The sequence below is a fragment of the Montipora foliosa genome, chromosome 3 (assembly GCF_036669935.1).
Source record: "Montipora foliosa isolate CH-2021 chromosome 3, ASM3666993v2, whole genome shotgun sequence".
NCBI classification, from domain to species: Eukaryota; Metazoa; Cnidaria; class Anthozoa; order Scleractinia; family Acroporidae; genus Montipora; species Montipora foliosa.
This window is the reverse complement of record NC_090871.1, coordinates 52,073,158-52,078,157: the sequence shown is the minus strand read 5'-3', so window position 1 is coordinate 52,078,157 and position 5,000 is coordinate 52,073,158. Positions and strand designations below refer to the sequence as shown.

The 5,000-nt window shown below is 38.4% G+C and overlaps 1 protein-coding gene across 1 annotated transcript in view; it reads left to right on the top strand.

The window, feature by feature from the left end:
- LOC137994999 (uncharacterized) overlaps window positions 1-5,000 on the top strand; it is a 51,919-nt gene that overhangs the window by 31,409 nt on the left and 15,510 nt on the right. The window lies entirely within an intron of this gene.

Genomic DNA, 5,000 nt, shown 5'->3' with positions numbered 1-5,000 from the left:
AGGTGGTCCTATGGTTCCGATATGGTGTCGGCTGGCCTGATTTTACTGCGGGCAATTCTAGAAATACGCTGCAACTGAAGATATTACCCGAAAAAATCACCAAAGAAACCTTCATGGGCAAGCACGTTAAAAGAATAATGTATTTCTCTTTTTTTTTTCTGTAAAAATCTATTGCCAAACCGTCCAACGACAGAATGCTAGGTTATCTCAATTACAAATTAAGATGTCAAGCTTAAAAGATTGCATATTCAGTGAAGTTCGAAGGAAAATTACACCGGCCTTTGCCGCAATATAGTCGTCAAAAACATTACCCATGCTTTAAATGTTTTTCTCAAATGAAAGCCAACGGTAACTTTCGAATTCGTTTATAATATTCCTCCCACGGTAAATAACTGTGGTGAAAACAAATTAGCGTGAACCTCCCGTCCACGCGTGTATTGGTGTACTGGAAGTAAATTTGATTGGCCGATGAAGGACATGTCAATCAATCAAAAAAAGTGGGCGGAAGGAATTTCGAAGAGGAATCCACATTACGTACCAAGCGAGACTAAAATAGAGCCTGATCGCAGGTTAATATTGAACAAGCCATTCCACAGAAACGAAAGCACGAAAGGTAAGTTGTAATTCAATAAATTGAAGTTTAATTTCATTTCGGCCCGCGAACTAAAGCAATGAAGCAAATAAATGGCGGTGCTTGAAATAAAATCAGTTGGTTACCACAACATTAAATAATATTCAAATAACTTGAACGCGCGACATCCAAACACAGTTACTTTGTTCCTGAAAAAAGCTACATGCGGCATTTACTCTGGCCGATGCATGTCCAGTTTGAAGTCATTCATCTGATGGCGTCTCATAGTCTCGTACAGTAAAAATTCAAATGTCGGTCATGTCAGAATTAAATGTTTAAATTCAAGGAAACCTACAAAACGTGGCAGGCATTTTCGTTTTTGTTTCTCGTGCAACTATTTTTCAAGGGGGCATTTTGGTTTAGAGGTAAAATAACGCCCACCCATATCACGGTCGTGGTTTCAATATCTTACCATACACGTCAGCACCCTGCTAGCAGAGCCTGGAGGTTGCGTTTTTGTCGCGTTTGAATGAAATAAGTGGAGGTTGCGAAAAGATTCTACCAGTCTCGGGATCATTTTGGAGTAATTTAAAATTACTAAGAATGATGCTTTTGACTGCGTGATTATGAGGATGGAAAGTGAGGGTGAATGGAATTCTGTCATTCTTATCTTTTTGTGACGTTTGTAGCGATGACTGTCGATCAAATTGTTGGGTGCGATGATGGCCCGCTTTGACCACAGAGACAGGATAGCCACGTTTTTCGAAGAACTGGCACATCTCCTCTGATTTGCTGGAAAAATCGGAGTCATCACTACATAGACGTCGAAGTCTAAGAAATTGAGAATAAGGAATGGAGTTCTTGACATGTGATGGATGTGACGATGAATACAACAAATAACTGTGTGAATCAGTAGGTTTGTAGTGCACACTAGTACATAGCACGTTGCCTCTAATAGAAACTTTGATATCTAGGAAAGCCAATGAAGTTTCCGAAATTTCCCAGGTATATTTAAGAGCCGGATGAAAAGAGTTGACGGACGTTATAAATTGATCGAGTTCTTCTCTGCTAGATGAAATAGCACCGATGCAGTCGTCGATGTAGCGGCCGTACAGTTCAGGTTTGGGGCCGTTGTACTGATTAAAAAATTGGTGTTCAACATATCCTACAAAAAGATTTGCATAGCTAGGTCCCATTCACACCACTAAATGGTGTAGCAATGGGCAGGGTGACACGTCAGAAGTTCATTTTCAAACGATCCACCGGGAAAATGGATAAATTTCGGAAATGTTTCAGTCTGCGTTGAGCGGCTTACTACGGTAAAGAGATGGTACCCAAGAAACCGGAAATTCTGCGTTCCTGTTTGGAGACTTTCCTGTTTGCTGAAGGAATTGAACAGATGTATGGTTACCATAATGACTGTACAATTGGCGCACGAAAGTGAACGAGTTTTATTCCAAAAGATGGGTAAATCGAAACTAACATATAAAAAAGTAATCTGCAAAGGGGATGACCCAACACAGGAAAAAAAGAGTAATCTTGTAGCTAATCCAGACTGCTATTGTCATTGCTCCCTATAACCTGTAGCTTCTTTTACTATCAGGCCTAGGTTCATTGTTTCTGTTGTTTCGTTCTGCAATCATAGTCCGTGTCTGGAAAGCCACAGGGTCTTTGAAAGAAAAAGCAGTTCACTCGAATGGTAAGTGCTGGAATTGTTACCAATTCAAAAGAAAACAGGAGACGGAAAATTTAACAATTAAAGTTGACGTCTTAGTGATCACCACAATTAAGGCGGAAAACAAAAGCAAAGCGTATCAGGTAGGAATACTGGCATGACAACTTGAACTACAAGAAAAAGATAAATCGGGAAGTGCGATACCATTTTATACATAATTAATGAGTTTTCCAACCTCTTATGATCACTCAACCGTTGCAAAACAGTTCGATCTCAAGTAACAGCAATACATTCCTTTTCATAGCCTTCCTAATCATTCTAGTTTCCTAAAATTGGACACCTTCCAACAGTTCCGATTCACCCGAAGTACGATCGTCGCAGCGTGTTTTATGTTAGATCGACCACCCCCATTCACATAAACTTTTAAGACTACTTCTAAATGCCACGAATTTGAAACCCTTATAAACAGATTTAACTCCTCGATAGCTTTCTGATGATTGTTAAACTCTGCGATTTCCAAGACATGTTCCTGGAAAGCACCACTCCTAAATGTTTACGCACAAATACGGAGTCAATTCTGAATCATTGATCATTCATGGTTAAAGGAGAATGAAGAGACGAGTCCCTCTCGAAAGAGAAGGTCCTTTATTTAGTTTTGGCCGCATTCATTGTGCCAAGAGGAAGCACAAGTAAAGTGATTATTGAGTTGATTATCTGTTGTTGTGTGCAGGGACGTCAACATAGAAAAAAAGAGCATTCACTTTATTCAAACTATGTAACAACTACAAAACCCAAAAAATGCAAATCAGAAAAAAATACATCTTGAAAACGATGTCGATAGCTCAGTCCTTAAAAAAACTCCCTAATGTTAAAAGTATCATGCGCTTGAAAGCAAACAGCAACTATTAAGACCAACATGGATATCGTTAATATATTCAAGAGCTGTAATAGGTCTAACACTTCCTCTATCTTTTCCCGAGACGAAAAACAACCCTCTACGACAATATTCATGATTGATAATGTCTGGCCTTTGATGGTATATTTCCCGATCACTTTGAATGCTTAAATCATACAGGAATTGAACATTTTTATTCTCCTTGACCTTCTTTGGCACATGTCATTCCAAGTAATATTCTGTTTTCTGAACAGTCCCCAGTGAACATTTCAAGAGTCACGCCTATTTTTACAATATACTTGAGCAAATTTAATACAGCTGTATGATGTCACCATCATCCGAAAGACCTTAATATTAATTTTCATGACCTTCATTTCCACTACTTCGAGTAACTTTCTTCCATAGGTAGGTCTCTCGGACTTTACTTGCCTGCGTCTTTAACTAAAACATCAACTTTCATTATTCTTTGGATTTCAAAACTAAGTGACCCAAGTTTTAAGCTTTGATTTCAAAAAGACACCTGTTTATTTTAACAGGAATTTTCCTATTTAATGGTCCGCCATTCTTGAGAGAGCTGAATCGAGGAGAAAATGACGACAAAGTCTCAATAGTTTGAGAATGCAATGCGTGTGTACGCGAATGAATTAATATGAAGCACGGGAATTTCGGGCTTTCAGACTTTTAAACTCTTGTTTTGAGTATATAATATTAAGCTGCGTTTACACGATGAAATTTTAAGCTACGTAAATTACGTCACTTTTCCCTAGATCCAACCCTCTTAGGTCCAGTCGGTCAGTTTCGAACGTTAGTAATGGCGGTCCGTGAAATCCAAAACTTAACACTGAAGTAAACAGCCTTTGCATGAAAATCAAAACTCAAAATTTTGCCAGTCAAGTGATAAGCAATCACACTTTTAAAATCTGAAGAAAAAGAGGAAGTGATTTCTTGATCATAGTAGCACTTTAAATTTTCCATTGCTGTACATTTTTAAGTTCCAAAATCCATACCGATGACACTTAACTCGCAAACAGTTAAATTCAAACTTAACTGCAACCTTACCTGCAACTTAACTTAGCTTAACTTAACACGAAGTCATTATTAACTTAACTGCAAATTTAACTCGCAAACAGTTTGCACGAATGAGTTAATCCTCTTATCCTCTTTTTTTTATACAATTTAAATCATCCATAAAAGTTGAATGCCAGTGAGAGGCAACGTTGCAATCACAAACAACAGGTAAGACAAAAAATCCCACCTGGAAAATCAGCTTTGAAGTCGAAACTTCACCCGGATCTTCAAGACATGATGTTGGTCGTGTTTTCCGAATCTCAGTACTTTTACTCGCTAAGCGCTTTATGCTGTCTGCAGGCCCGCCGAAGTCAACGATTTCCACAGGCCTTTCAGACAGGCCTTTTTACAACATACGTAGGCAGTTTTCCTTGCACACCAATGAAATACCAAGTGAGCTTTCGCGCAAAAACATGATATCTTCACACGTGACAAGATCACTGTTGCTATGGTTACATCTAAAAATCGCGCCTTTCGATGCCTTTCGTGAAATGATTTAGTATTTCATTAGTGTTTATATAATATTTTGAATAGTAAATGGCTAAGCTCACTCGTGAAATATATTTCAAGACTCGAACCGAAATTTCGTATCTCCGCGCGGCCATGTAATATCCTCTATATCAGCTCTTCTTTTAGCATCCTTCACTTCTGCTCGCCAAATAGTATATTGAGCTTTCTAAGAGATCATGGTTAACATCCTGCATTATAATTTCTTCAGCTTATCCTTTGCCTTGTCCATAACTTCTAAAACAGTTCCATTCAGACACGCCATTGCCTTTAGCATTTAGTCT